This window comes from Gossypium hirsutum, chromosome D10 (genome assembly GCF_007990345.1).
Source record: "Gossypium hirsutum isolate 1008001.06 chromosome D10, Gossypium_hirsutum_v2.1, whole genome shotgun sequence".
Lineage (NCBI taxonomy): Eukaryota > Viridiplantae > Streptophyta > Magnoliopsida > Malvales > Malvaceae > Gossypium > Gossypium hirsutum.
In genome coordinates this window covers 37011223-37021503 of record NC_053446.1, presented here as the reverse complement: position 1 = coordinate 37021503, position 10281 = coordinate 37011223, and positions in this window count along the sequence as shown.

The following is a 10281-nucleotide window of genomic DNA, read 5'->3' as shown; positions in this document are numbered from 1 at the left end:
TATTGATTTATATTGATTTATAGCTCATGAGAGCATACCAATCTACAGCTTCAGTGAGCATACCAATTTACAACTCGTATGAGCATTCATGTACATGAATTGACGAATTATTGTTACACAAGCTAGCACATTATGTGTAAGCTATCTTGGGTATCCAACAATATTCTAAATGGTTCAACGGGCAATGCTTTGATACGAAATGGTAAGAGTTTGATATGAATTATTACAGGTATATACATGAATTACATGGAAATGTTGTAACATGGTATATGGAAACATGAATTGGTTGATACTTATATTTGGAACGTGATCAATTGATGTATTCATCCATGTTTACTGGCTTATATTTGTGTTTACATGGCTAATATGGTTGCTGCATATGTGTGCTTAGGCATTTGGCCAAATTGTATTGGGATATGCTTGTTTACTTACATATTATATGACTAAATGGTAAGTTAAATTCTATGTTATATGAACTTACTAAGCTAAAATGCTTACTCTGTGTTATTTTCTATGTTTTATAGTGAATCAGAAGCTCATTCGGGTTGGAAGCTTGTCGGAGCTATATCACACTATCCATCGGCTTCTTTTGTACTTTTGGTTGTTTAATTTTTGTTATAATGGCATGTATAGATATTTTGATTAATGTTGGCTTATATGTTTTGTTGTTAATATGGCCAATTACTTTAGCTTGTGTTTTGAATATTTGGTATGTTTATAAATGGCATTAACATGGTTGATGTGTGGCTTGTTTTATGTTTGAATAATGGAAGATTAAATGATAGTTGAAAATGCATATTTTATATATGACTTGTGACATATTGGGAATGTGGTAAAATGGAAATTTGTTTGAATGGCATTTTGGTACCAAATAGTTGTGTTTTGGTAAGTAAATTACATGGTATGCATTGATGTAAATATGCATACAAGTTATTTGATTATTTGGTCAAATTGAATACATGGGTAGATATGTTTGGATGTTGTCATTTAAGGTGTCTAAGGGCATATTGGTTGCATACTGTGTGATTCAGACGTGTAACTCTCTATCTATTTTTACTAAAATAGAGTGTAGGGCAGACACGACCTTGTGATGGTCTCATACTCCCCTGTACCCACATGACACAATCACGTTGTAACACCCTAAAATCGGCCTAGACGTTATGGCCGAATCTGGCGATATCACATTGAAGTGTTTTTCAAAAACATAGTTGCGTTTATTTGTTGTTCTATATTCAAAACATTGTTTTGATGCAGAAGCTTTTATTTTATGGTACGAAAACATGGTGTTTTAAAAAAAATTCACCTTTTGAAAATGTAGGTCCTACTTCTATCAGATATGAATTAAAATAAGAAAAATCCCCAAATTAAAAGTTTAAAAGAAATTTTTAAAAGGCCTTATTACAGAACAAATACCCAAAATAAATTTCTTATAAAATAAAACAAATGTAAAAGTAGGTGCGATTGTGTGGCCACCTCCGAGTCCCTCACAACACCAGTCCTTAAGATTCGGGATTACCTGTAAGACAAACAAAGGGGTGAGCTTACGAAAACTCAGTGTGTAACCCCATAAAAGTAAATAGCCAATGCATTTACAGTCTGGGATTAAGCCTAAATTAATAACAGTTCAGTTCAGTTGGGTCTTAGCCCATTACAGTGACAGTAAATTATTGTGCTTGAGCCCATCACAATGCCAGTAGTCAGTAGGGCTTTTGCCTAATTTCAGTAATAGTATCAGTGGGGCCTTGGCCCATAACAGTAACAAATATCAGTCATTTAGTGAACAGTATGTAATACCGCTAATCGATGCAGTAACAGTACAAAACCATTAATCAGTGCAGATATGCAGTTAGAAATCCTACCCAATCTAGCCTCTACACACCAGTCCGTCCCGCCAAACACACCATGTGGGGATAAAATCGACCCACCCAGCCAGACACACCAAGATTAGCACTGGTTGCGGCACTAAACAGTATTGCAGCTAAGCTGCCAGTAAGATAAACGACATATAGCTATCAGTAGGTCCACAGTCGTCTTGGGTGACCCGTGCAACCTTATCAGTACGGTACACTTCCTCCAAATATAACAACCCATCCCCATGCAATATGTCCTGACATAATATCATACGTGTATGCAAAATGTCATGCTCAATCATAGTCATACGTGTCATAGAGAAAATCAATCATACATAATATAGGGCCATAACAATCATTTCATCTACTAGGGGTATATCAGTCATTTTACCATATTGGGGTATTTCGGTCATTTTACCCTATAAGGTATTTCGGTTATTTTACCCTATGGGGTATTTCAGTCATTTTACCCTATGGGATTATTTCGATCATTATTACCTTACGGGGGTATTTCTATCATTTTTACCCTGTGGGGGTATTTCAGTCATTTTACCCTATGAGGGTATTTCGGTCATTTTATCCTATGGGGGTATTTTGGTCATTTTACCTTATGGGGTATTTCGATCATTTTACCCTATGAGGGTATTTCGATCATTTTACCTATTTTGGGGTCTCGATGCATATATTGACTTCTTGAAAGGTCCGCAGTCGCCTCGAGCGACTCAAGTAACCTAAATGGTCATAACAACGTAAACGGGCGTAAGACCCATCATTCGGCCGAAGTGGACCCACACACTTGTGCGACCCGTTCAAACCAGAGTTTGCCACGGCTATGAGATCTACATAACACAATCAGTATCTGCCACAAATTGTGGATTTCATCCGTGTGGGGCCTACGAGCCCATTGAGCACACACGACCCATTTCAGCCCAACGTGACCCATTATAGCCTAAGCCCATGAAAATGCTCATGGGAGGCTCTACAGTCTATCACCCATGGTTCATGGGTTTGGCTTACCACACGAGCGATCGCATGCCTGTGTGGTCTCAAACGCCGTGTTTCAGCTTTTCAGCTTTTGTCGTTCTACAGTTACAGTGGGGTGGTTGCACACCAGACACGATTTTTTGTATGCAAATGCTCCTGATGTGAACAGTACCTGAGAACTACAATCCCATGCCAAAATCAGTCATGACTTAAACTACTACCATTAAGCCAACAACAAACGATCTCTAAATATATTGCTTACCCCAACCATTCTGAAAGATGAAAACAACCATCCCGCAGGAACACCCCGTTCGTTACGATTTGTTGTTGCCAAAACAAAATTTGACACAACAGAGAGTTAGGAACCATTCAAAAAAAAAAAAATAATACATGAAAACTTCTCCAAATCAAGTGAGGCATAGCCCTCTTACCAAAAGACTTACCCCCCGATGTAGCCAATGTTGACAAGACAGAAGACCGTTTAAGGAAGAAATCGACGGAAATGAGAGAATGAAGGGGAGTTTCGGTAGAAACAAGGAGAAGCAATCACCAACAGAGAAGAGAAGAGATTTTGGCAACAACACAGAGAGATTGAAGTCAAGGGAAAACAAAACAAAAGCTGTGGGAAAAAAAGGACAGAATTCGGCTTTGGAGGCATAGTAGTAAATAAACAAAAAAGAAAGATGGTAGAGGAGGAAGAGAGTAACGTCAGACTTGTTGGAGGGATTCTGGGAAAAAGATGAAACCGAATTTGGGAAAAGAATTAATTAAAATCAGATATTCCCTCAATCCCATATTTTTCTCCTAAAATCTCTCCAAATATTCCTCCTCAATTCTCTCTATGGCCAGTTCAAACTCCATTTAGTAGTATTTTAATCCAACTCTACCACCCACACGAATTAGGCAGCAAAATAAATACTCCCTTTTTTTATGCACCACCACTCGAACTTTAGACCCATGTACACTCGACATGCCCCTTACCACTAGACCAACAACTCTTTTGTGTCATATTTAACCATAATAATTTAAGAACCTACTATCCAGATCCTAGGATTTTATTCACTTAAAATAAAAAATTTTGCATAAGCCAAGGCTTGAACCCCTGACTTCTCAGACACTTCCAACACTCCTAAATCACTTAACCACTGAATCAGACATTCATTTATATCACTTCCTTGCACAACTAAATACTTATGTGCCATCTCCTAAATGTTCCCTTGTTCAAAACCTATTTCTTCTAGGCCCAAAATTCAGGGTGTTACACTTGTGTCCAAAACATACTTCTTTGTGGGATCCATAAATCCAAAAATTAGTCACACAACCGTGTGCCACCAAATTACTAAATCCCTAATTCCCAAACACTCAAGCCCGTGTGCCTAGGGGACATGACTCTGTGGAAGTCGAATAATTTCCCCAAATCAGCCATATGGCCGTATGACACTTAAATTAGCCTAGAAACCCTAATTCCCAACTACACATTGCCGTGTAAACCACCCGAGTGGGGGCACACACCCTTGTGGCCACCCATGTGGTCACGAAACCATACTAAAACTGGTCGTAATCTCATTTTTGCAACATGAGAACAAACCCCAGTTGTTAACCACTCTTTAAACAACAAAATCTTACATAAATCCTCTAGATTAAACATCAATTTCATGTAAAAAATAAGCAGTTCAGAACACACACACAAAATTTCGAATTTCACAGCAATTCGGTACCAATACCCAGTTGTGTACACACTGAGATTATCAAATAGTAAAAAATTTAATTAACAAATCAAAAATAGAAGAGAAAAGGTTCAAAACCTACACCTGATTTGCGAGATAAGCACTCGAATCGTTCGATTTGCCACCCAAGACAACATGGAGACCCACCGGTCACAACAATGATGATAAACCTAGAATTAATTGGGGAACCAACAGAGGGAAAGAAAGAGAAAAAAATCTCTCGATTGGAAAAAACCCAAGAGGTAGAGGAAGAAAACGTCCAGGAAGAAAACAAAAGAGAACGTGCAAAAATTCCTTTTTTTCCAAATAATAAAAATAAGAAAAACCAAAATAAACCAATCAAAATAACAAAAAATAAAGTTAAAGTTAATAACTATCATTAACTCCAAATAAAAGGAGCAAAAATAATTTCCCGCAAACACACCTTAAGACTCGAACCTGAGACCCCAAACTAAACTAACACACAACCAACCACCAGACCAACAGGCCCATTCGGACAACCACCAGACTAGCAGGCCCATTCTGACACTAGAATATGGAAACAAACTCAATTGCCTGGTCTAGCCACTGACCCTTACCTTCAAATCTTAAAACTTCTAACCCTAAAATCTGGAGCGTTATAACTCACCCCTCCTTAAAGAAATTTCATCCCCAAAAATTTCAACTAAGAGAACAATCGCTTAATCCAGGGTCTACCATTACGCTCCCGCTGCGCACTCTAAACTCAAGCATTACCATACCAAACTTAAGACCTCAAACACACATCTAGAACACTTAACCATTGAAGTAGATACACATTTGTGTTTTCACACACAGAAACGTTATGATTCTAAAATTAGAGAACTAATCTTACTTTTTCTCAAGTTCGCAGGGATCGACATCAGAGTCTCGAACATTTCATTTTCACAAAATCTTACTCAACAACACATATCATTTTAGAACACTATGCTATAGTTTCCCAAAATTTTAAAAAATAAATGAACACATGCGCACACGATTACGTAAAAACACAGGCCAAATTTTTGCAAACTTGGCTCTGATACCACTAAATATAACTCCCTAAAACCTAACCTAGAAGTTTAGACCAGATTTCGGAGGTTACATGGATCACCGAAATGATCGTAGGTAAAATTTGAGTTTAACCAGCTAGAAAACATACGATATTTAAGTTACGTAAAGCTCTCTGTTGTAAAATTTTGATATTACAAAAATTTTAGTCCAAAAATTTTAGTCCAAAAGTCTAAAATTCATACCACAATATTCAAAATAAAACTTTACAATTCCAACCATTTATTTATAAATGCGAAATTATGAGAATACGTTTAAAGTTGATTCTAAACGTGTTTGTCCGAGACCTCCGACGTGCCGAGTCCAACAACAGCAAACGAAAATACCTAAAAAAGGGAAATTGAGGGGGTGAGCTCCACGAGCTCAGCGTGAGATTGAAATGATTAGCAACAGATTTACAGAAGAGAATTACAGATAACAATTCAATAGAAAAACCAACTTACAGAGATATACAGAAAGAGAAGGTAAATTCTAGGTGAATGTCCCAATAGAATGTAACAAACAAGTACACCACATTACTGACAGAAACTCAACAAATAACCCGTCGATGGGTCGGTGCCAAAACACTTATCATCACAAACACGATGTTCTAAAATGTCATTATGGTAACACTTTAATACACGCAAGATCAGTCATAACGTTTATAACAAATAGATAGATTACAGACAATGAGTTGTAACGCTTAGGTTTGTGCAAGTGTACACATCGTTATCAAGTAATAAGTAAGTATCGAGTTATTGTCTCCACAGGGATTGTATTTGTGCTAAGTCACTTAATTTGTAAAATTATATTAACAATTTGGTAAATAAAAACACAATATAGTTAAGAAGTGGTGATTAAAATATATTAAACTAAATGCAATGATCCCTAATGTAATTTATCCTAAGTATGCAAACTATATGAATGAAACAGGTTTTAGTAAAATTAAACACAATTTGCAACAATTATAACATAAATAAACTAGGGCAATTACTTTAATTAAACTCAATTTATTATCAACATGCTTAATAACATTCGGAAAAACATTCCATGGCAACTCGATCTTTTATGAGTTTGGAAACCATATTAGGTCCGTTTGGAATCCTTTACTTATTAAATACAAATTTTACTGATCCTTATTTACAAAGGTTTTCTTAGCATTCGTGTGAGGTAACATGGACAAGTTAATTTGAAACAATTTAATCACACAAATCTAAAAACTATGCAGATAACAGAGCTTGGTTAGAGTTGTTATGCAACCTACAATCTAATTGTGTTAGGATCTAAATTGAGAATGCACATTTCAATTATGCGTCCATTAGTCATCGTTTGGTTAGGATCGCTCAGCTAATTCAGGTGTATTTCAATCACGTATGAATGAAATGCAGACATGATTTTAATTAAAAACATGATTGATTGAGGCGTAAACATTGTAAGTATGAATCAAATAAATATTATTTAATCAAAGTAATCATCATAGCTTAAATAAGATTAAGCTAACATTGTTGTAAACAAGAACAAAGAACACATAACAAACATCTTTATATTAAGTTAAAGAAAAGAAAGATTAAACCCAATTCAGAATGGCTGTCACCCAAGACTCTGACTGATGAGACTCCTTCGTTCCTTTGCTTTGCTTCTTTGCTGATGGTTCTCCAAGGTGGCCGACCAAAGGTTTTTTAAGAGGCTTAATTGCTAAAATCTGTATGAAGAGATGATGCTAGGCATGGGAATGGAAAAGGCTAAGAGAAAACGAGAGAATGATGCTTGATGGATGCTTGAGGGATGATTGAGGGATGATGAATGAAGAAATGAGAGGGTCTTATTTATAGGTGAGGAGAGAGAGATAGTTTGCTAAAAATAGGAGTTTCCATATTTTGAAGCATCTTCCATGGGTGGCCGGCCATAAATTGAGCAAGTTGAGCTAATTTTTCCTTAATTTTTGGTCAATTTGAGTGCCACAACAACTCAGGACTAAGACTCGGTCAAGTGCAAATCTTCAGGTAAATATGTAATTTGTTCAACTCTTCAAGGACCTTATGCAATTAAACCAAAGAGTGATTTCTGGACAACCATGTGCAGCCAAATTTTGGGTTGACTTGGTCTCCAATTTGGACGGTTTTGTAATCCAACACAACTATCAAACCTGTCCAGAATAAATCAACAAGTTAGAGGACCAAAAAATTAAATTTATCCAATTTAATTAATTAATTAAAACCCAAATTATTAATGAAATATTTTAAAATTAATTATTAAATATAATTTTATATTTTATTATTTAATTTAATCATGCATAGCCCACTTTATATCTTAAAAAATATAATATATTCAAATTAATATAAAATAAGCCATTTATTGCATGAAAACTATATAATAAAGCATAAAATCAAATTTTAATAATTTTTGTCCTAATTTCATATTTTCACATATTTCATTAATTTATTAAACAATTACTTAGTTTTAAAAATGGATTTAAGTAAAAAGGTGATAAATTAGATAGGAAAAATCCTATATATTTTTTCGTTCACACACCCCCAAACATAAATCATTACTCGTCCCGAGTAATGTTTATGCACAGCAAAAGGTCTTGCTAAGGCAAAATTGCTAATTGTGTAAGCAACATCAATCTTTGTCCCATAATCATGCATTAATAACTTCATGCTTATCGATCTTCTTTATTAAAAAGTAATTCATATGCAAATATTCCTTAAGATTATACTAAGCTTCAAAATATGCCAACATGAATCATAGTTTGCGTGTATGTCCCAGCCGTAGATAACATTCTTCATTCAACATAATTTCCTATCAATCAAGCAAACAATCACAAAGCTTGTTTATGATCTTCATATGTTGAACTTAGGACTTCCTCTTCACTAATGTAGGTGACATAATCATCAAATCAATAGGTCTTTTATAAGGTTGTAATGCGGCTCAGTTAAAGGTAGGGATTTTAAGGGATGGGACATTTCAGTTTTAAAAATCTTAAGCTTTAACTTTGTCTTGGTTTTCTCGTAATGCAACCTTTTTCTTTAAGTGAACCTTTGGAACACCCCCAAACTTATTTTGAACTCAAGCTCATACATTTTTCCTTTTTGAAGACTGAGCGAACTTTTCTTCGCTCTTTTTTTTAAACATGAGCACATACATCTTTATGAAAATTTCCTCAAATGTTGATTCCCAAGACAACTTTAGTTAAGATAGGTGCACAAAATTAGGATAAATTTAAAAAGATGGTAACTGGCTTATAATGTAGGTTCATTGCAAAAACAAGCCTTTAAGCTCAAAATTACAGTTTTAAGGGTCCAATATCATAGGGTTGGCTTGAAAAGGCTTAAACGGTCCAAAAAAATAGTGCCTATATCATTTTAGATTTTTATGTCCCCTAGGATTTCGCCTCGAGAAAGTTACTAAGTAATTTATAAAGATATAAACCTTCATGCATGTCTAATCTCAAAAGAAACTAAGTTTTCATGGCAAACATTACTAAAGATCATACAAGCATTCCATTCTTCCTGATAACATACTTTCACTTGGAGAAAATCATCACTCATACTTGCATACAAACTATCTCAGTAATAAAAAAATATCTCTAAACATTCATTTATTAAAACATACTTATGAAAGAAATAATTGAAGCATACTTGAAAAAAAATTAAAAGTTTGAGCAATTTATTTGACTTACCCCCTTTAAAAAGAAGCAATGTCCTCATTGCAAGAACAAAGTAATGAATCAAAACTGAACACCAGGTAGGGTTGTAAAGAAAGAGAGGTAAGCCATTAAGACTGCTTAAATACCAAGTCTTTCCTAATAACCCAATCCTAGACATGTTCATTCCTATTACCACATCACTTAGTCTTATTCTTCTAAAGAAGTATTAAGTTTGTTCATGCTTGCTATGTTTTATTCTACAAAAATTAAATCCTAATTATGAAAAAAAATTCCTAAAGACCCAAAAATAATTAAATAAATAACAGGACAAGAATCCCCCCTTTTATTTTTCTGAATTATTCCTGATGCGATCCCGGCCGCATCATGTTACGACAAAACTCGATGCCACCGAGATTGGCCAAACACGAGGGGCCCATGTGCAAAATGAAGCTTAATTTTAGCTCAATGAGCTCAAGTCTAGCTTTTTCAAGCTCATCTAGTTCAACCCAAGCTCATTTAGCTTAACTTCAACCTGTTTTTAATTTGCTGGAATAAGTATTTAGTTGATGGATTAAATTACTCATCTTAGTTAATTAAGGTTAACTTAGTTCATTTAGTTGGATTAAAATTTTAATGTGTTTAGTTAAATTAATTTAATGAATTAAGTTGTTTTTAATTTTCTTTAGTTGCTTAAATAATTTTGGCATTTAATATGTTCTAGCTTAATTAATTTTCTACAGCCATTTAACTTGTTTAATTGTGCTTATGGTCAATTAATCATTTAAAATCAGTTGTTACATGGATTGACATTAAAAGGAGGAATGAATTCAGCTGTTATGAAGATTAAATTAAAGGTCAACAAGTTGAATAAAAGGCCAGCAGCTGCTATGAGCTTATTTAATTAACCGTTTGAAGATTTTAATGGACAAGGAGTTGATTACACAAGCCATTCAACTTCCAAATGTTTTTATGTGTTAATGGTTGTTCCAATTCATCCATTTACACATTGAATCAGTTTTCTTCC